Source organism: Chiloscyllium plagiosum, unplaced genomic scaffold (assembly GCF_037043375.1).
Source record: "Chiloscyllium plagiosum isolate Xiang-an unplaced genomic scaffold, Cpla_swu_hap1 HiC_scaffold_23, whole genome shotgun sequence".
In the NCBI taxonomy this organism is placed as follows: Eukaryota; Metazoa; Chordata; class Chondrichthyes; order Orectolobiformes; family Hemiscylliidae; genus Chiloscyllium; species Chiloscyllium plagiosum.
The window spans coordinates 45381639-45402568 of record NW_028270161.1 but is presented as its reverse complement, the minus strand read 5'-3'; positions in this window follow the sequence as shown (position 1 = coordinate 45402568).

Below are 20930 nucleotides of genomic sequence, written 5' to 3'. Positions count from 1 at the left end.
AGAAGAAGAGAAAAAGAGAGCGAAAAAGAGAGCGAAATAGAGAGACAAAGGAGACAAAAAGAGAGAGAGAAAGAGAAGGAGAGAGAGAGAAAGAGAGAGAAAAAGAGTGAGAAAAAGAGACAGAAAGAGAGAAAAAGATAAAAAGAGAGCGAAAAAGACAGAGAAAAAGAGAGGGAGAAGAGAGAGAAAAAGAGAGAGAAAGAGAGGAAAAGAGAGAAAGAGAAAAAGAGAAAGAGAGAGAAGAAGATCAAAACAGAGAGAGGAAAAGAGAGAGAGAAAAAGAGAGAGAAGAAGAGAAAAAGAGAGTAAAAGAGAGAGAAGAAGAGAGAGAGAAAAAGAGAGTGAAAAAGAGGGAGAAAAGAGAAAAAACGAGCGAGAAAAGAGAGAGAGAAAGGGAGAGAAAAATAGAGAGAAAAAGAGAGAGAAAAAGAAATAAAAAAGAGAGAAAAAGAGAGAGAAGAAGAGAAAGAAAAAGAGAGAAAAATAGAAATAGAGAGAAAAAGAGAGCAAAAAAGAGAGAGAGCAAATGAGAATGAAAAACTGAGAGAAAACGAGAGAAAAGAGAAAGAAAAAGGCAGAGAAAAAGAGAGGAAAGGAGAGATGAAGAGAGAAAAAATAGAGAGAAAAGAGAGAGATAAAGAGATAAAAAGTGAGAGAAAAAAGGGAGAAAAATAGACAGAAAAGAGAGGAAAAGAGAGAGAGAAAGAGAAAAAGAGAGAGAAAAAGAGAGAGAAAAAGAGTGAGAAAAGGAGAGAGAAAAAGAGAGAGAAAATAGAGAGAACAAAGAGAGAAAAGGAGAGAGCAAAAGAGAGAAAAAGAGAGTGAAAAAGTAAAAATGAGAGAGAAAAAGATAAAGAAAAGAGAGAGAAAAAGAGAAAAAGAGAGAAAATGAGTGAGAAAAGTAGAGAGAAAAAGAGAGAGAACAGAGAGAGAAAAAGAGAGAGAAGAAGAGAAAAAGAGAGCGAAAAAGAGAGCGAAATAGAGAGACAAAGGAGACAAAAAGAGAGAGAGAAAGAGAAGGAGAGAGAGAGAAAGAGAGAGAAAAAGAGTGAGAAAAAGAGACAGAAAGAGAGAAAAAGATAAAAAGAGAGCGAAAAAGACAGAGAAAAAGAGAGGGAGAAGAGAAAAAGAGAGAAAAAGAGAGAGAAGAAGAGAGAAAGATAAAAAGAGAAAGAGAGAGAAGAAGATCAAAACAGAGAGAGAAAAAGAGAGAGAAGAAGAGAGAGAGAAAAAGAGAGTGAAAAAGAGGGAGAAAAAGAGAAAAAACGAGCGAGAAAAGAGAGAGAGAAAGGGAGAGAAAAATAGAGAGAAAAAGAGAGAGAAAAAGAAATAAAAAAGAGAGAGAAGAAGAGAAAGAAAAAGAGAGAAAAATAGAAATAGAGAGAAAAAGAGAGCAAAAAAGAGAGAGAGCAAATGAGAATGAAAAACTGAGAGAAAACGAGAGAAAAGAGAAAGAAAAAGGCAGAGAAAAAGAGAGGAAAGGAGAGACGAAGAGAGAAAAATAGAGAGAAAAGAGAGAGATAAAGAGATAAAAAGTGAGAGAAAAAAGGGAGAAAAATAGATAGAACAGAGAGGAAAAGATAGAGAGAAAGAGAAAAAGAGAGAGAGAAAAAGAGAGAAAAAGAGTGAGAAAAGGAGTGAGAAAAAGAGAGAGAAAATAGAGAGAACAAAGAGAGAAAAGGAGAGAGCAAAAGAGAGAAAAAGAGAGTGAAAAAGTAAAAATGAGAGAGAAAAAGATAAAGAAAAGAGAGAGAAAAGAGAAAAAGAGAGAAAATGAGTGAGAAAAGTAGAGAGAAAAAGAGAGAGAACAGAGAGAGAAAAAGAGAGAGAAGAAGAGAAAAAGAGAGCGAAAAAGAGAGCGAAATAGAGAGACAAAGGAGACAAAAAGAGAGAGAGAAAGAGAAGGAGAGAGAGAGAAAGAGAGAGAAAAAGAGTGAGAAAAAGAGACAGAAAGAGAGAAAAAGATAAAAAGAGAGCCTAAAAGACAGAGAAAAAGAGAGGGAGAAGAGAGAGAAAAAGAGAGAGAAAGAGAGGAAAAGAGAGAAAGAGAAAAAGAGAAAGAGAGAGAAGAAGATCAAAACAGAGAGAGGAAAAGAGAGAGAGAAAAAGAGAGAGAAGAAGAGAAAAAGAGAGTAAAAGAGAGAGAAGAAGAGAGAGAGAAAAAGAGAGTGAAAAAGAGGGAGAAAAAGAAAAAAAACGAGCGAGAAAAGAGAGAGAGAAAGGGAGAGAAAAATAGAGAGAAAAAGAGAGAGAAAAAGAAATAAGAAAGAGAGAAAAAAAGAGAGAAGAAGAGAAAGAAAAAGAGAGAAAAATAGAAATAGAGAGAAAAAGAGAGCAAAAAAGAGAGAGAGCAAATGAGAATGAAAAACTGAGAGAAAATGAGAGAAAAGAGAAAGAAAAAGGCAGAGAAAAAGAGAGGAAAGGAGAGATGAAGAGAGAAAAAATAGAGAGAAAAGAGAGAGATAAAGAGATAAAAGTGAGAGAAAAAAGGGAGAAAAATAGACAGAAAAGAGAGGAAAAGAGAGAGAGAAAGAGAAAAAGAGAGAGAAAAAGAGAGAGAAAAAGAGTAAGAAAAGGAGAGAGAAAAAGAGAGAGAAAATAGAGAGAACAAAGAGAGAAAAGGAGAGAGCAAAAGATAAAGAAAAGAGAGAGAAAAAGAGAAAAAGAGAGAAAATGAGTGAGAAAAGTAGAGAGGAAAAGAGAGAGAACAGAGAGAGAAAAAGAGAGAGAAGAAGAGAAAAAGAGAGCGAAAAAGAGAGCGAAATAGAGAGACAAAGGAGACAAAAAGAGAGAGAGAAAGAGAAGGAGAGAGAGAGAAAGAGAGAGAAAAAGAGTGAGAAAAAGAGACAGAAAGAGAGAAAAAGATAAAAAGAGAGCGAAAAAGACAGAGAAAAAGAGAGGGAGAAGAGAAAAAGAGAGAAAAAGAGAGAGAAGAAGAGAGAAAGATAAAAAGAGAAAGAGAGAGAAGAAGATCAAAACAGAGAGAGGAAAAGAGAGAGAAAAAGAGAGAGAAGAAGAGAAAAAGAGAGAAAAAGAGAGAGAAGAAGAGAGAGAGAAAAAGAGAGTGAAAAAGAGGGAGAAAAAGAGAAAAAAAGAGCGAGAAAAGAGAGAGAGAAAGGGAGAGAAAAATAGAGAGAAAAAGAGAGAAAAAGAGAGAAAAGAGAAAAAAGAGAAAAAAGAGAGTGAAAAAGAGGGAGAAAAACAGAGAAAAAAAGAGAAAGAAAGAGACAGAAAAATAGAGTGAAATGAGAAAAAGAGAGAAAAAGAAAGAAAAATAGAGAGAAAAAGGGAAAGCAAAAGAGATAAAAAGTGAGAGAAAAGAAGAGCGAAAAAGAGAGAGATAGAGAGAGAGAAAGAGAAAAAGAGTGAGAAAAGTAGAGAGAAAAGGAGAGAGAAAAAGAGAGAAAAAATGAGAGAAAAAGCGAGAGAAAAAGAGAGAACGTGAAAAAGAGAAAGAGAGAGAAGATAAAGAGAGAGAGAAAAAGAGAGAGAAGAAGAGAAAAAGAGAGAGAAGAAGAGAGAGAGAAAACGAGAGTGAAAAAGAGAGAGATAAAGAGAAAAATTGAGTGAGAAAAGAGAGAGAAAAAGGGAGCGAAAAATAGAGAGAAAAGGAGAGAAAAGGGAAAGAAAAAAGAGAAAAAAGAGAGAGAGTGAGAGAAAAAGAGAGAAAGAAAGAGACAGAAAAAGAGAGAGAAAAAGTGAGAGCAAAAGTGATAATAAGTGAGAGAAAGAAAGAGAGAAAAAGAGAGAGAAAAATAGAGAGAGAAAAAGAGAGAGAAAAAGAGTGAGAAAAAGAGTGAAAAAAAGAGAGAGAAAAAGAGTGAGAAAAAGAGAGAGAAAAAAGAGAGAAAAAGAGAGAGAAAATGAGAAAACGAGAGAGAAAAAGAGAGTTAAATATAGAAAAAGAGAGAAAAAGAGAGTGAAAAAGAGAGAGAAAAAGGGAAAAAAAAGAGAGAGAAAGAGAGAGAAAAAGAGAAAGAAAAAGGAGAGAAAAAGAGAGAGAAGAAGAGAAAAAAGAGAGAAAAATAGAAAAAGAGAGAAACAGAGAGCGAAAAAGAGAGAGAGCAAATAAGAATGAAAAACTGAGAGAAAAAGAGAGAAAATGAGAGAAAAAAGAGAGAGAAAAAGGGAGAGAAAAAGAGAGAAAAGGAGAGAAGAGAGAAAAATAGCGAGGAAAAGAAACAGATAAAGAGATAAAAAGTGAGAGAAAAAAGGGAAAAAAGAGACAGAAAAGAGAGAGGAAAAGAGAGAATAAGAGAGTGAAAAAGTGAAAAAGAGAAAAAAAGAGAAAAAGAGAGAGTTGAGTAAAAGAGAGAGAAAAAGAGAAAAATAGTGAAAAGGAAAGAGAAAAAGAGAGTAAAAGAAAAAGAGACAGAAAGAGAGAAAAAGATAAAAAGAGAGCAAAAAAGACAGAGAAAAAGAGAGGGAGAAGAGAGAGAAAAAGGGAGAAAAAGAGAGAGAAAAAGAGAGAAAGTGAAAAAGAGAAAGAGAGTGAAGATAAAAAGAGAGAGAAAAAGAGAGAGTAAAAGAGAGAGAAGAAGAGAAAAGGGAGAGAAAAAGGGAGAGAAGAAGAAAGAAAGAAAACGAGAGTGAAAAAGAGAGAGAAAAAGAGAAAAAACGAGAGAGAAAAGAGAGAGAAAGGGGAGAGAAAAATAGAGAGAAAAAGAGAGAAAAGAGAAAGAAAAAAGTGAGAAAAATGGAGAGAGAGAAAGAGAGAAAAAGATAGAAAAATAGAGAGAAAAAGTGAGAGCAAAAGAGATAATAAGTGAGAGAAAGAAAGAGAGAAAAATAGAGAAAGAGAAAAAGAGAGAGAAAAAGAGAAAGAAAAGGAGAGAGAAAAAGAGAGAGAAAAAGAGAGAAAAAGAGAGAAAAATAGAGAGAAAAAGTGAGAGCAAAAGAGATAATAAGTGAGCGAAAGAAAGAGAGAAAAAGAGAGAGAAAAATAGAAAAAGAGAAAAAGAGAGAGAAAAAGAGAAAGAAAAGGAGAGAGAAAAAGAGAGAGAAAAAGAAATAAAAAAGAGAGAAAAAGAGAGAGAAGAAGAGAAAGAAAAAGAGAGAAAAATAGAAATAGAGAGAAAAAGAGAGCAAAAAAGAGAGAGCAAATGAGAATGAAAAACTGAGAGAAAACGAGAGAAAAGAGAAAGAAAAAGGCAGAGAAAAAGAGAGGAAAGGAGAGACGAAGAGAGAAAAATGGAGAGAAAAGAGAGAGATAAAGAGATAAAAAGTGAGAGAAAAAAGGGGAGAGAAATAGATAGAAAAGAGAGGAAAAGATAGAGAGAAAGAGAAAAAGAGAGAGAAAAAGAGAGAAAAAGAGTGAGAAAAGGAGTGAGAAAAAGAGAGAGAAAATAGAGAGAACAAAGAGAGAAAAGGAGAGAGCAAAAGAGAGAAAAAGAGAGTGAAAAAGTAAAAATGAGAGAGAAAAAGATAAAGAAAAGAGAGAGAAAAGAGAAAAAGAGAGAAAATGAGTGAGAAAAGTAGAGAGAAAAAGAGAGAGAACAGAGAGAGAAAAAGAGAGAGAAGAAGAGAAAAAGAGAGCGAAAAAGAGAGCGAAATAGAGAGACAAAGGAGACAAAAAGAGAGAGAGAAAGAGAAGGAGAGAGAGAGAAAGAGAGAGAAAAAGAGTGAGAAAAAGAGACAGAAAGAGAGAAAAAGATAAAAAGAGAGCGAAAAAGACAGAGAAAAAGAGAGGGAGAAGAGAGAGAAAAAGAGAGAGAAAGAGAGGAAAAGAGAGAAAGAGAAAAAGAGAAAGAGAGAGAAGAAGATCAAAACAGAGAGAGGAAAAGAGAGAGAGAAAAAGAGAGAGAAGAAGAGAAAAAGAGAGTAAAAGAGAGAGAAGAAGAGAGAGAGAAAAAGAGAGTGAAAAAGAGGGAGAAAAGAGAAAAAACGAGCGAGAAAAGAGAGAGAGAAAGGGAGAGAAAAATAGAGAGAAAAAGAGAGAGAAAAAGAAATAAAAACGAGAGAAAAAGAGAGAGAAGAAGAGAAAGAAAAAGAGAGAAAAATAGAAATAGAGAGAAAAAGAGAGCAAAAAAGAGAGAGAGCAAATGAGAATGAAAAACTGAGAGAAAACGAGAGAAAAGAGAAAGAAAAAGGCAGAGAAAAAGAGAGGAAAGGAGAGATGAAGAGAGAAAAAATAGAGAGAAAAGAGAGAGATAAAGAGATAAAAAGTGAGAGAAAAAAGGGAGAAAAATAGACAGAAAAGAGAGGAAAAGAGAGAGAGAAAGAGAAAAAGAGAGAGAAAAAGAGAGAGAAAAAGAGTGAGAAAAGGAGAGAGAAAAAGAGAGAGAAAATAGAGAGAACAAAGAGAGAAAAGGAGAGAGCAAAAGAGAGAAAAAGAGAGTGAAAAAGTAAAAATGAGAGAGAAAAAGATAAAGAAAAGAGAGAGAAAAAGAGAAAAAGAGAGAAAATGAGTGAGAAAAGTAGAGAGAAAAAGAGAGAGAACAGAGAGAGAAAAAGAGAGAGAAGAAGAGAAAAAGAGAGCGAAAAAGAGAGCGAAATAGAGAGACAAAGGAGACAAAAAGAGAGAGAGAAAGAGAAGGAGAGAGAGAGAAAGAGAGAGAAAAAGAGTGAGAAAAAGAGACAGAAAGAGAGAAAAAGATAAAAAGAGAGCGAAAAAGACAGAGAAAAAGAGAGGGAGAAGAGAAAAAGAGAGAAAAAGAGAGAGAAGAAGAGAGAAAGATAAAAAGAGAAAGAGAGAGAAGAAGATCAAAACAGAGAGAGAAAAAGAGAGAGAAGAAGAGAGAGAGAAAAAGAGAGTGAAAAAGAGGGAGAAAAAGAGAAAAAACGAGCGAGAAAAGAGAGAGAGAAAGGGAGAGAAAAATAGAGAGAAAAAGAGAGAGAAAAAGAAATAAAAAAGAGAGAGAAGAAGAGAAAGAAAAAGAGAGAAAAATAGAAATAGAGAGAAAAAGAGAGCAAAAAAGAGAGAGAGCAAATGAGAATGAAAAACTGAGAGAAAACGAGAGAAAAGAGAAAGAAAAAGGCAGAGAAAAAGAGAGGAAAGGAGAGACGAAGAGAGAAAAATAGAGAGAAAAGAGAGAGATAAAGAGATAAAAAGTGAGAGAAAAAAGGGAGAAAAATAGATAGAACAGAGAGGAAAAGATAGAGAGAAAGAGAAAAAGAGAGAGAGAAAAAGAGAGAAAAAGAGTGAGAAAAGGAGTGAGAAAAAGAGAGAGAAAATAGAGAGAACAAAGAGAGAAAAGGAGAGAGCAAAAGAGAGAAAAAGAGAGTGAAAAAGTAAAAATGAGAGAGAAAAAGATAAAGAAAAGAGAGAGAAAAGAGAAAAAGAGAGAAAATGAGTGAGAAAAGTAGAGAGAAAAAGAGAGAGAACAGAGAGAGAAAAAGAGAGAGAAGAAGAGAAAAAGAGAGCGAAAAAGAGAGCGAAATAGAGAGACAAAGGAGACAAAAAGAGAGAGAGAAAGAGAAGGAGAGAGAGAGAAAGAGAGAGAAAAAGAGTGAGAAAAAGAGACAGAAAGAGAGAAAAAGATAAAAAGAGAGCCTAAAAGACAGAGAAAAAGAGAGGGAGAAGAGAGAGAAAAAGAGAGAGAAAGAGAGGAAAAGAGAGAAAGAGAAAAAGAGAAAGAGAGAGAAGAAGATCAAAACAGAGAGAGGAAAAGAGAGAGAGAAAAAGAGAGAGAAGAAGAGAAAAAGAGAGTAAAAGAGAGAGAAGAAGAGAGAGAGAAAAAGAGAGTGAAAAAGAGGGAGAAAAAGAGAAAAAACGAGCGAGAAAGGAGAGAGAGAAAGGGAGAGAAAAATAGAGAGAAAAAGAGAGAGAAAAAGAAATAAGAAAGAGAGAAAAAGAGAGAGAAGAAGAGAAAGAAAAAGAGAGAAAAATAGAAATAGAGAGAAAAAGAGAGCAAAAAAGAGAGAGAGCAAATGAGAATGAAAAACTGAGAGAAAACGAGAGAAAAGAGAAAGAAAAAGGCAGAGAAAAAGAGAGGAAAGGAGAGATGAAGAGAGAAAAAATAGAGAGAAAAGAGAGAGATAAAGAGATAAAAGTGAGAGAAAAAAGGGAGAAAAATAGACAGAAAAGAGAGGAAAAGAGAGAGAGAAAGAGAAAAAGAGAGAGAAAAAGAGAGAGAAAAAGAGTAAGAAAAGGAGAGAGAAAAAGAGAGAGAAAATAGAGAGAACAAAGAGAGAAAAGGAGAGAGCAAAAGATAAAGAAAAGAGAGAGAAAAAGAGAAAAAGAGAGAAAATGAGTGAGAAAAGTAGAGAGGAAAAGAGAGAGAACAGAGAGAGAAAAAGAGAGAGAAGAAGAGAAAAAGAGAGCGAAAAAGAGAGCGAAATAGAGAGACAAAGGAGACAAAAAGAGAGAGAGAAAGAGAAGGAGAGAGAGAGAAAGAGAGAGAAAAAGAGTGAGAAAAAGAGACAGAAAGAGAGAAAAAGATAAAAAGAGAGCGAAAAAGACAGAGAAAAAGAGAGGGAGAAGAGAAAAAGAGAGAAAAAGAGAGAGAAGAAGAGAGAAAGATAAAAAGAGAAAGAGAGAGAAGAAGATCAAAACAGAGAGAGGAAAAGAGAGAGAAAAAGAGAGAGAAGAAGAGAAAAAGAGAGAAAAAGAGAGAGAAGAAGAGAGAGAGAAAAAGAGAGTGAAAAAGAGGGAGAAAAAGAGAAAAAACGAGCGAGAAAAGAGAGAGAGAAAGGGAGAGAAAAATAGAGAGAAAAAGAGAGAAAAAGAGAGAAAAGAGAAAAAAGAGAAAAAAGAGAGTGAAAAAGAGGGAGAAAAACAGAGAAAAAAAGAGAAAGAAAGAGACAGAAAAATAGAGTGAAATGAGAAAAAGAGAGAAAAAGAAAGAAAAATAGAGAGAAAAAGGGAAAGCAAAAGAGATAAAAAGTGAGAGAAAAGAAGAGCGAAAAAGAGAGAGATAGAGAGAGAGAAAGAGAAAAAGAGTGAGAAAAGTAGAGAGAAAAGGAGAGAGAAAAAGAGAGAAAAAATGAGAGAAAAAGCGAGAGAAAAAGAGAGAACGTGAAAAAGAGAAAGAGAGAGAAGATAAAGAGAGAGAGAAAAAGAGAGAGAAGAAGAGAAAAAGAGAGAGAAGAAGAGAGAGAGAAAACGAGAGTGAAAAAGAGAGAGATAAAGAGAAAAATTGAGTGAGAAAAGAGAGAGAAAAAGGGAGCGAAAAATAGAGAGAAAAGGAGAGAAAAGGGAAAGAAAAAAGAGAAAAAAGAGAGAGAGTGAGAGAAAAAGAGAGAAAGAAAGAGACAGAAAAAGAGAGAGAAAAAGTGAGAGCAAAAGTGATAATAAGTGAGAGAAAGAAAGAGAGAAAAAGAGAGAGAAAAATAGAGAGAGAAAAAGAGAGAGAAAAAGAGTGAGAAAAAGAGTGAAAAAAAGAGAGAGAAAAAGAGTGAGAAAAAGAGAGAGAAAAAAGAGAGAAAAAGAGAGAGAAAATGAGAAAACGAGAGAGAAAAAGAGAGTTAAATATAGAAAAAGAGAGAAAAAGAGAGTGAAAAAGAGAGAGAAAAAGGGAAAAAAAAGAGAGAGAAAGAGAGAGAAAAAGAGAAAGAAAAAGGAGAGAAAAAGAGAGAGAAGAAGAGAAAAAAGAGAGAAAAATAGAAAAAGAGAGAAACAGAGAGCGAAAAAGAGAGAGAGCAAATAAGAATGAAAAACTGAGAGAAAAAGAGAGAAAATGAGAGAAAAAAGAGAGAGAAAAAGGGAGAGAAAAAGAGAGAAAAGGAGAGAAGAGAGAAAAATAGCGAGGAAAAGAAACAGATAAAGAGATAAAAAGTGAGAGAAAAAAGGGAAAAAAGAGACAGAAAAGAGAGAGGAAAAGAGAGAATAAGAGAGTGAAAAAGTGAAAAAGAGAAAAAAAGAGAAAAAGAGAGAGTTGAGTAAAAGAGAGAGAAAAAGAGAAAAATAGTGAAAAGGAAAGAGAAAAAGAGAGTAAAAGAAAAAGAGACAGAAAGAGAGAAAAAGATAAAAAGAGAGCAAAAAAGACAGAGAAAAAGAGAGGGAGAAGAGAGAGAAAAAGGGAGAAAAAGAGAGAGAAAAAGAGAGAAAGTGAAAAAGAGAAAGAGAGTGAAGATAAAAAGAGAGAGAAAAAGAGAGAGTAAAAGAGAGAGAAGAAGAGAAAAGGGAGAGAAAAAGGGAGAGAAGAAGAAAGAAAGAAAACGAGAGTGAAAAAGAGAGAGAAAAAGAGAAAAAACGAGAGAGAAAAGAGAGAGAAAGGGGAGAGAAAAATAGAGAGAAAAAGAGAGAAAAGAGAAAGAAAAAAGTGAGAAAAATGGAGAGAGAGAAAGAGAGAAAAAGATAGAAAAATAGAGAGAAAAAGTGAGAGCAAAAGAGATAATAAGTGAGAGAAAGAAAGAGAGAAAAATAGAGAAAGAGAAAAAGAGAGAGAAAAAGAGAAAGAAAAGGAGAGAGAAAAAGAGAGAGAAAAAGAGAGAAAAAGAGAGAAAAATAGAGAGAAAAAGTGAGAGCAAAAGAGATAATAAGTGAGCGAAAGAAAGAGAGAAAAAGAGAGAGAAAAATAGAAAAAGAGAAAAAGAGAGAGAAAAAGAGAAAGAAAAGGAGAGAGAAAAAGAGAGAGAAAAAGAAATAAAAAAGAGAGAAAAAGAGAGAGAAGAAGAGAAAGAAAAAGAGAGAAAAATAGAAATAGAGAGAAAAAGAGAGCAAAAAAGAGAGAGCAAATGAGAATGAAAAACTGAGAGAAAACGAGAGAAAAGAGAAAGAAAAAGGCAGAGAAAAAGAGAGGAAAGGAGAGACGAAGAGAGAAAAATGGAGAGAAAAGAGAGAGATAAAGAGATAAAAAGTGAGAGAAAAAAGGGGAGAGAAATAGATAGAAAAGAGAGGAAAAGATAGAGAGAAAGAGAAAAAGAGAGAGAAAAAGAGAGAAAAAGAGTGAGAAAAGGAGTGAGAAAAAGAGAGAGAAAATAGAGAGAACAAAGAGAGAAAAGGAGAGAGCAAAAGAGAGAAAAAGAGAGTGAAAAAGTAAAAATGAGAGAGAAAAAGATAAAGAAAAGAGAGAGAAAAGAGAAAAAGAGAGAAAATGAGTGAGAAAAGTAGAGAGAAAAAGAGAGAGAACAGAGAGAGAAAAAGAGAGAGAAGAAGAGAAAAAGAGAGCGAAAAAGAGAGCGAAATAGAGAGACAAAGGAGACAAAAAGAGAGAGAGAAAGAGAAGGAGAGAGAGAGAAAGAGAGAGAAAAAGAGTGAGAAAAAGAGACAGAAAGAGAGAAAAAGATAAAAAGAGAGCGAAAAAGACAGAGAAAAAGAGAGGGAGAAGAGAGAGAAAAAGAGAGAGAAAGAGAGGAAAAGAGAGAAAGAGAAAAAGAGAAAGAGAGAGAAGAAGATCAAAACAGAGAGAGGAAAAGAGAGAGAGAAAAAGAGAGAGAAGAAGAGAAAAAGAGAGTAAAAGAGAGAGAAGAAGAGAGAGAGAAAAAGAGAGTGAAAAAGAGGGAGAAAAGAGAAAAAACGAGCGAGAAAAGAGAGAGAGAAAGGGAGAGAAAAATAGAGAGAAAAAGAGAGAGAAAAAGAAATAAAAAAGAGAGAAAAAGAGAGAGAAGAAGAGAAAGAAAAAGAGAGAAAAATAGAAATAGAGAGAAAAAGAGAGCAAAAAAGAGAGAGAGCAAATGAGAATGAAAAACTGAGAGAAAACGAGAGAAAAGAGAAAGAAAAAGGCAGAGAAAAAGAGAGGAAAGGAGAGATGAAGAGAGAAAAAATAGAGAGAAAAGAGAGAGATAAAGAGATAAAAAGTGAGAGAAAAAAGGGAGAAAAATAGACAGAAAAGAGAGGAAAAGAGAGAGAGAAAGAGAAAAAGAGAGAGAAAAAGAGAGAGAAAAAGAGTGAGAAAAGGAGAGAGAAAAAGAGAGAGAAAATAGAGAGAACAAAGAGAGAAAAGGAGAGAGCAAAAGAGAGAAAAAGAGAGTGAAAAAGTAAAAATGAGAGAGAAAAAGATAAAGAAAAGATAGAGAAAAAGAGAAAAAGAGAGAAAATGAGTGAGAAAAGTAGAGAGAAAAAGAGAGAGAACAGAGAGAGAAAAAGAGAGAGAAGAAGAGAAAAAGAGAGCGAAAAAGAGAGCGAAATAGAGAGACAAAGGAGACAAAAAGAGAGAGAGAAAGAGAAGGAGAGAGAGAGAAAGAGAGAGAAAAAGAGTGAGAAAAAGAGACAGAAAGAGAGAAAAAGATAAAAAGAGAGCGAAAAAGACAGAGAAAAAGAGAGGGAGAAGAGAAAAAGAGAGAAAAAGAGAGAGAAGAAGAGAGAAAGATAAAAAGAGAAAGAGAGAGAAGAAGATCAAAACAGAGAGAGAAAAAGAGAGAGAAGAAGAGAGAGAGAAAAAGAGAGTGAAAAAGAGGGAGAAAAAGAGAAAAAACGAGCGAGAAAAGAGAGAGAGAAAGGGAGAGAAAAATAGAGAGAAAAAGAGAGAGAAAAAGAAATAAAAAAGAGAGAGAAGAAGAGAAAGAAAAAGAGAGAAAAATAGAAATAGAGAGAAAAAGAGAGCAAAAAAGAGAGAGAGCAAATGAGAATGAAAAACTGAGAGAAAACGAGAGAAAAGAGAAAGAAAAAGGCAGAGAAAAAGAGAGGAAAGGAGAGACGAAGAGAGAAAAATAGAGAGAAAAGAGAGAGATAAAGAGATAAAAAGTGAGAGAAAAAAGGGAGAAAAATAGATAGAACAGAGAGGAAAAGATAGAGAGAAAGAGAAAAAGAGAGAGAGAAAAAGAGAGAAAAAGAGTGAGAAAAGGAGTGAGAAAAAGAGAGAGAAAATAGAGAGAACAAAGAGAGAAAAGGAGAGAGCAAAAGAGAGAAAAAGAGAGTGAAAAAGTAAAAATGAGAGAGAAAAAGATAAAGAAAAGAGAGAGAAAAGAGAAAAAGAGAGAAAATGAGTGAGAAAAGTAGAGAGGAAAAGAGAGAGAACAGAGAGAGAAAAAGAGAGAGAAGAAGAGAAAAAGAGAGCGAAAAAGAGAGCGAAATAGAGAGACAAAGGAGACAAAAAGAGAGAGAGAAAGAGAAGGAGAGAGAGAGAAAGAGAGAGAAAAAGAGTGAGAAAAAGAGACAGAAAGAGAGAAAAAGATAAAAAGAGAGCCTAAAAGACAGAGAAAAAGAGAGGGAGAAGAGAGAGAAAAAGAGAGAGAAAGAGAGGAAAAGAGAGAAAGAGAAAAAGAGAAAGAGAGAGAAGAAGATCAAAACAGAGAGAGGAAAAGAGAGAGAGAAAAAGAGAGAGAAGAAGAGAAAAAGAGAGTAAAAGAGAGAGAAGAAGAGAGAGAGAAAAAGAGAGTGAAAAAGAGGGAGAAAAAGAGAAAAAACGAGCGAGAAAAGAGAGAGAGAAAGGGAGAGAAAAATAGAGAGAAAAAGAGAGAGAAAAAGAAATAAGAAAGAGAGAAAAAGAGAGAGAAGAAGAGAAAGAAAAAGAGAGAAAAATAGAAATAGAGAGAAAAAGAGAGCAAAAAAGAGAGAGAGCAAATGAGAATGAAAAACTGAGAGAAAACGAGAGAAAAGAGAAAGAAAAAGGCAGAGAAAAAGAGAGGAAAGGAGAGATGAAGAGAGAAAAAATAGAGAGAAAAGAGAGAGATAAAGAGATAAAAGTGAGAGAAAAAAGGGAGAAAAATAGACAGAAAAGAGAGGAAAAGAGAGAGAGAAAGAGAAAAAGAGAGAGAAAAAGAGAGAGAAAAAGAGTAAGAAAAGGAGAGAGAAAAAGAGAGAGAAAATAGAGAGAACAAAGAGAGAAAAGGAGAGAGCAAAAGATAAAGAAAAGAGAGAGAAAAAGAGAAAAAGAGAGAAAATGAGTGAGAAAAGTAGAGAGGAAAAGAGAGAGAACAGAGAGAGAAAAAGAGAGAGAAGAAGAGAAAAAGAGAGCGAAAAAGAGAGCGAAATAGAGAGACAAAGGAGACAAAAAGAGAGAGAGAAAGAGAAGGAGAGAGAGAGAAAGAGAGAGAAAAAGAGTGAGAAAAAGAGACAGAAAGAGAGAAAAAGATAAAAAGAGAGCGAAAAAGACAGAGAAAAAGAGAGGGAGAAGAGAAAAAGAGAGAAAAAGAGAGAGAAGAAGAGAGAAAGATAAAAAGAGAAAGAGAGAGAAGAAGATCAAAACAGAGAGAGGAAAAGAGAGAGAAAAAGAGAGAGAAGAAGAGAAAAAGAGAGAAAAAGAGAGAGAAGAAGAGAGAGAGAAAAAGAGAGTGAAAAAGAGGGAGAAAAAGAGAAAAAAAGAGCGAGAAAAGAGAGAGAGAAAGGGAGAGAAAAATAGAGAGAAAAAGAGAGAAAAAGAGAGAAAAGAGAAAAAAGAGAGTGAAAAAGAGGGAGAAAAACAGAGAAAAAAAGAGAAAGAAAGAGACAGAAAAATAGAGTGAAATGAGAAAAAGAGAGAAAAAGAAAGAAAAATAGAGAGAAAAAGGGAAAGCAAAAGAGATAAAAAGTGAGAGAAAAGAAGAGCGAAAAAGAGAGAGATAGAGAGAGAGAAAGAGAAAAAGAGTGAGAAAAGTAGAGAGAAAAGGAGAGAGAAAAAGAGAGAAAAAATGAGAGAAAAAGCGAGAGAAAAAGAGAGAACGTGAAAAAGAGAAAGAGAGAGAAGATAAAGAGAGAGAGAAAAAGAGAGAGAAGAAGAGAAAAAGAGAGAGAAGAAGAGAGAGAGAAAACGAGAGTGAAAAAGAGAGAGATAAAGAGAAAAATTGAGTGAGAAAAGAGAGAGAAAAAGGGAGCGAAAAATAGAGAGAAAAGGAGAGAAAAGGGAAAGAAAAAAGAGAAAAAAGAGAGAGAGTGAGAGAAAAAGAGAGAAAGAAAGAGACAGAAAAAGAGAGAGAAAAAGTGAGAGCAAAAGTGATAATAAGTGAGAGAAAGAAAGAGAGAAAAAGAGAGAGAAAAATAGAGAGAGAAAAAGAGAGAGAAAAAGAGTGAGAAAAAGAGTGAAAAAAAGAGAGAGAAAATGAGTGAGAAAAAGAGAGAGAAAAAAGAGAGAAAAAGAGAGAGAAAATGAGAAAACGAGAGAGAAAAAGAGAGTTAAATATAGAAAAAGAGAGAAAAAGAGAGTGAAAAAGAGAGAGAAAAAGGGAAAAAAAAGAGAGAGAAAGAGAGAGAAAAAGAGAAAGAAAAAGGAGAGAAAAAGAGAGAGAAGAAGAGAAAAAAGAGAGAAAAATAGAAAAAGAGAGAAACAGAGAGCGAAAAAGAGAGAGAGCAAATAAGAATGAAAAACTGAGAGAAAAAGAGAGAAAATGAGAGAAAAAAGAGAGAGAAAAAGGGAGAGAAAAAGAGAGAAAAGGAGAGAAGAGAGAAAAATAGCGAGGAAAAGAAACAGATAAAGAGATAAAAAGTGAGAGAAAAAAGGGAAAAAAGAGACAGAAAAGAGAGAGGAAAAGAGAGAGAGAAAAAGAGAGAGAAAAACAGTGAGAAAAGGAGAGAGAAAAAGAGAGAGAAAAGAGAGAGAACAAAGAGAGAAAAGGAGAGAGCAAAAGAGAGAAAAAAAAGTGAAAAAGTAAAAATAAGAGAGAAAAAGATAAAGAAAAGAGAGAGAAAAAGAGAAAAAGAGAGAAAAAGAGAGAAAAAGAGAGAGAAAAAGAGAGAGAAGAAGAGAAAAAGAGAGCGAAAAAGAGAGACAAAGAGAGAAATAGGAGACAAAAAGAGAGAGAGAAAGAGAAAGAGAGACAGAAAGAAAGAAAAAGATAAGAAGGGAGCGAAAAATACAGAGAAAAAGAGAGGGAGAATAGAGAGAAAAAGAGAGGAAAAGAGAGAAAGAGAAAAAGAGAAAGAGAGAGAAGAAGATCAAAAGAGAGAGAAAAAGAGAGAGAAAAAGAGAGAAAAAGAGAGAGAAGAAGAGAGAGAGAAAACGAGAGTGAAAAAGAGGGAGAAAAAGAGAAAAAACGAGCGAGAAAAGAGAGAGAAAAAGGGAGAGAAAAATAGAGAGAAAAAGAGAGAAAAAGAGAGAAAAGACAGAAAAAGAGAGAGAAAGAGAGAAAAAGAGAGAGAAAAAGAAAAAGAGAGAGAAAGAGAGTGAATAAGAGGGAGAAAAACAGAGAAAAAGAGAAAAAGAAAGAGACAGAAAAAGAGAGAGAAAAAGAAAAAAAGAGAGAAAAATAGAGAGAAAAAGTGAGAGAAAAAGAGATAAAAAGTGAGAGAAAAGAAGAAAGAAAAAGAGAGTGATAGAGAGAGAAAGAGAAAAAAGAGAGAAATGGAGAGAGAATAAAGAGAGAAAAGGAGAGAGCAAAAGAGAATAAGAGAGTGAAAAAGTGAAAAAGAGAGAAAAAAGAGAAAGGAAAAGAGAGAGAAAAAGAGAAAAAGAGAGAGAAAAGTGAGAATAATAGAAAGAGAGAGAAAAAGAGAGAAAAAGAGAGAGTTGAGAAAAAGAGAGAGAAAAAGAGAAAAATAGTGAAAACGAGAGAGAAAAAGCAAGAGAAAAAGAGAGAATGAGAGAGAGAGAAAGAGAGAAAAAGAGAGAGAAAAAGAGAGAAAAAGAAAAAGACACAGAAAGAGAGAAAAAGATAAAAAGGGAATGAAAAAGACAGAGAAAAAGAGAGGGAGAAGAGAGAGAGAGAAAGGGAGAAAAAGAGAGAGAAAAAGAGAAAAAGTGAAAAAGAGAAAGAGTGAGAAGATAAAAAGAGAGAGAAAAAGAGAGAGAGTGAGAGAAAAAGAGAGAGAAGAAGAGAGAGAAGAAGAGAAAAAGAGAGAAAAAGAGAGAGAAGAAGAGAGAGAAAATGAGAGCGAATAAGAGAGAAAAAGAGAGAGGAAAAGATAGAGAAAAAGAGATAAAGGGAGAGAATAGAGAAAAAAAGAGAGAAAAAATAGAGAGAAAAAGAGAAATAGAGAGAAAAGAGAAAAAAAGAGAGAAAGAGAGAGAGAATAGAGAGAAAAAGAGAGAAAAAAATAGAGAGAAAAAGAGAAATAGAGAGAAAAGAGAAAAAGAGAGAGAAAGAGAGAGAGAAAGAGAGAAAAATGAGAGAAAGAGAGAGAAAAAGAGAGAAAAAGAGAGAAAGTGAAAAAGAGAAGGAGAGAGAAGATAAAGAGAGAGAGAGAAAGAGAGAGAGTGAGAGAAAAATAGAGAAAAAGAGAGAGAAGATGAGAGAGAGAGAAAACAAGAGTGAAAAAGAGAGAAAAAGAGAAAAAATGATTGAGAAAAGAGAGAGAAAAAGGAGAGAAAAATAGAGAGAAAAAGAGAGAAAAGAGAAAGAAAAAAGAGAGAAAGAGAGAGAGAGACAAAAAGAGAGAAAGAAAGAGACAGAAAAAGAGAGAGAAAAAGTGAAAAAGAGAGAAAAATAGAGAGAAAAAGTGAGAGCAAAAGAGATAATAAGTGAGAGAAAGAAAGAGAGATAAAGAGAGAAAAATAGAGAAAAAGAGAAAAAGAGAGAGAAAAAGAGTGAGAAAAGGAGAGAGAAAAAGTGAGAAAAAGAGAGAGAAAAAGAGAGAAAAAGAGAGAGCAAAAGAGAGAAAAAGAGGAAGAAAAGAGAGAAAAAGAGATAAAATAGAGAGTGAAAAAGAGAGAGAAGAAGAGAAAAAGAGAGAGAGTGATAGAAAAAGAGAAAAAGAGAGAGAAAAAGAGAGTGAAAAAGAGAGGGAAAAAGAGAAAGAAAAAGAGAGAAAGAGAGACAAAAAGAGAAAAAAGAGAGAAAAAGAGAGAGAAGAAGAGAAAAAAGAGAGAAAAATAGAAAAAGAGAGAAACAGAGAGCGAAAAAGAGAGAGAGCAAATAAGAATGAAAAACTGAGAGAAAAAGAGAGAAAATGAGAGAAAAAAGAGAGAGAAAAAGGGAGAGAAAAAGAGAGAAAAGGAGAGAAGAGAGAAAAATAGCGAGAAAAAGAAACAGATAAAGAGATAAAAAGTGAGAGAAAAAAGGGAAAAAAGAGACAGAAAAGAAAGAGGAAAAGAGAGAGAGAAAAAGAGAGAGAAAAACAGTGAGAAAAGGAGAGAGAAAAAGAGAGAGAAAAGAGAGAGAACAAAGAGAGAAAAGGAGAGAGCAAAAGAGAGAAAAAAGAGTGAAAAAGTAAAAATAAGAGAGAAAAAGATAAAGAAAAGAGAGAGAAAAAGAGAAAAAGAGAAAAAGAGAGAAAAAGAGAGAAAAAAGAGAGAGAAAAAGAGAGAGAAGAAGAGAAAAAGAGAGCGAAAAAGAGAGACAAAGAGAGAAATAGGAGACAAAAAGAGAGAGAGAAAGAGAAAGAGAGACAGACAGAGAGAAAAAGATAAGAAGGGAGTGAAAAATACAGAGAAAAAGAGAGGGAGAAGAGAGAGAAAAAGAGAGGAAAAGAGAGAAAGAGAAAAAGAGAAAGAGAGAGAAGAAGATCAAAAGAGAGAGAAAAAGAGAGAAAAAGAGAGAGAAGAAGAGAGAGAAAAAACGAGAGTGAAAAAGAGGGAGAAAAAGAGAAAAAACGAGCGAGAAAAGAGAGAGAAAAAGGGAGAGAAAAATAGAGAGAAAAAGAGAGAAAAGACAGAAAAAGAGAGAGAAAGAGAGAAAAAGAGAGAGAAAAAGAAAAAGAGAGAGAGAAAGAGAGTGAATAAGAGGGAGAAAAACAGAGAAAAAGAGAAAAAGAAAGAGACAGAAAAAGAGAGAGAAAAAGAGAAAAAGAGAGAAAAATAGAGAGAAAAAGTGAGAGAAAAAGAGATAAAAAGTGAGAGAAAAGAAGAAAGAAAAAGAGAGAGTGATAGAGAGAGAAAAAGAAAAAAAGAGAGAAAAGGAGAGAGAATAAAGAGAGAAAAAGAGAGAGCAAAAGAGAATAAGAGAGTGAAAAAGTGAAAAAGAGAGAAAAAAGAGAAAGGAAAAGAGAGAGAAAAAGAGAAAAAGAGAGAGAAAAGTGAGAATAATAGAAAGAGAGAGAAAAAGAGAGAAAAAGAGAGAGTTGAGAAAAAGAGAGAGAAAAAGAGAAAAATAGTGAAAACGAGAGAGAAAAAGCAAGAGAAAAAGAGAGAAAGAGAGAGAGAGAAAGAGAGAAAAAGAGAGAGAAAAAGAGAGAAAAAGAAAAAGAGACAGAAAGAGAGAAAAAGATAAAAAGGGAGTGAAAAAGACAGAGAAAAAGAGAGGGAGAAGAGAGAGAGAAAGGGAGAAAAAGAGAGAGAAAAAGAGAAAAAGTGAAAAAGAGAAAGAGAGAGAAGATAAAAAGAGAGAGAAAAAGAGAGAGAGTGAGAGAAAAAGAGAGAGAAGAAGAGAGAGAAGAAGAGAAAAAGAGAGAAAAAGAGAGAGAAGAAGAGAGAGAAAATGAGAGCGAATAAGAGAGAAAAAGAGAGAGGAAAAGATAGAGAAAAAGAGATAAAGGGAGAGAATAGAGAAAAAAGAGAGAAAAAAATAGAGAGAAAAAGAGAAATAGAGAGAAAAGAGAAAAAAGAGAGAAAGAGAGAGAGAATAGAGAGAAAAAGAGAGAAAAAAATAGAGAGAAAAAGAGAAATAGAGAGAAAAGAGAAAAAAAGAGAGAAAGAGAGAGAGAAAGAGAGAAAAAAGAGAGAAAGAGAGAGAAAAAGAGAGAAAAAGAGAGAAAGTGAAAAAGAGAAGGAGAGAGAAGATAAAAAGAGAGAGAGAGTGAGAGAAAAATAGAGAAAAAGAGAGAGAAGATGAGAGAGAGAGAAAACGAGAGTGAAAAAGAGAGAAAAAGAGAAAAAATGATTGAGAAAAGAGAGAGAAAAAGGAGAGAAAAATAGAGAGAAAAAGAGAGAAAAGAGAAAGAAAAAAGAGAGAAAGAGAGAGAGAGACAAAAAGAGAGAAAGAAAGAGACAGAAAAAGAGAGAGAAAAAGTGAAAAAGAGAGAAAAATAGAGAGAAAAAGTGAGAGCAAAAGAGATAATAAGTGAGAGAAAGAAAGAGAGATAAAGAGAGAAAAATAGAGAAAAAGAGAAAAAGAGAGAGAAAAAGAGTGAGAAAAGGAGAGAGAAAAAGTGAGAAAAAGAGAGAGAAAAAGAGAGAAAAAGAGAGAGCAAAAGAGAGAAAAAGAGGAAGAAAAGAGAGAAAAAGAGATAAAATAGAGAGTGAAAAAGAGAGAGAAGAAGAGAAAAAGAGAGAGAGTGATAGAAAAAGAGAAAAAGAGAGAGAAAAAGAGAGTGAAAAAGAGAGGGAAAAAGAGAAAGAAAAAGAGAGAAAGAGAGACAAAAAGAGAAAAAAGAGAGAAAAAGAGAGAGAAGAAGAGAAAAAAGAGAGAAAAATAGAAAAAGAGAGAAACAGAGAGCGAAAAAGAGAGAGAGCAAATAAGAATGAAAAACTGAGAGAAAAAGAGAGAAAATGAGAGAAAAAAGAGAGAGAAAAAGGGAGAGAAAAAGAGAGAAAAGGAGAGAAGAGAGAAAAATAGCGAGAAAAAGAAACAGATAAAGAGATAAAAAGTGAGAGAAAAAAGGGAAAAAAGAGACAGAAAAGAAAGAGGAAAAGAGAGAGAGAAAAAGAGAGAGAAAAACAGTGAGAAAAGGAGAGAGAAAAAGAGAGAGAAAAGAGAGAGAACAAAGAGAGAAAAGGAGAGAGCAAAAGAGAGAAAAAAGAGTGAAAAAGTAAAAATAAGAGAGAAAAAGATAAAGAAAAGAGAGAGAAAAAGAGAAAAAGAGAGAAAAAGAGAGAAAAAAGAGAGAGAAAAAGAGAGAGAAGAAGAGAAAAAGAGAGCGAAAAAGAGAGACAAAGAGAGAAATAGGAGACAAAAAGAGAGAGAGAAAGAGAAAGAGAGACAGAAAGAGAGAAAAAGATAAGAAGGGAGCGAAAAATACAGAGAAAAAGAGAGGGAGAAGAGAGAGAAAAAGAGAGGAAAAGAGAGAAAGAGAAAAAGAGAAAGAGAGAGAAGAAGATCAAAAGAGAGAGAAAAAGAGAGAGAAGAAGAGAGAGAAAAAACAAGAGTGAAAAAGAGGGAGAAAAAGAAAAAACGAGCGAGAAAAGAGAGAGAAAAAGGGAGAGGAAAATAGAGAGAAAAAGAGAAAAAGAGAGAAAAGACAGAAAAAGAGAGAGAAAGAGAGAAAAAGAGAGAGAAAAAGAAAAAGAGAGAGAGAAAGAGAGTGAATAAGAGGGAGAAAAACAGAGAAAAAGAGAAAAAGAAAGAGACAGAAAAAGAGAGAGAAAAAGAGAAAAAGAGAGAAA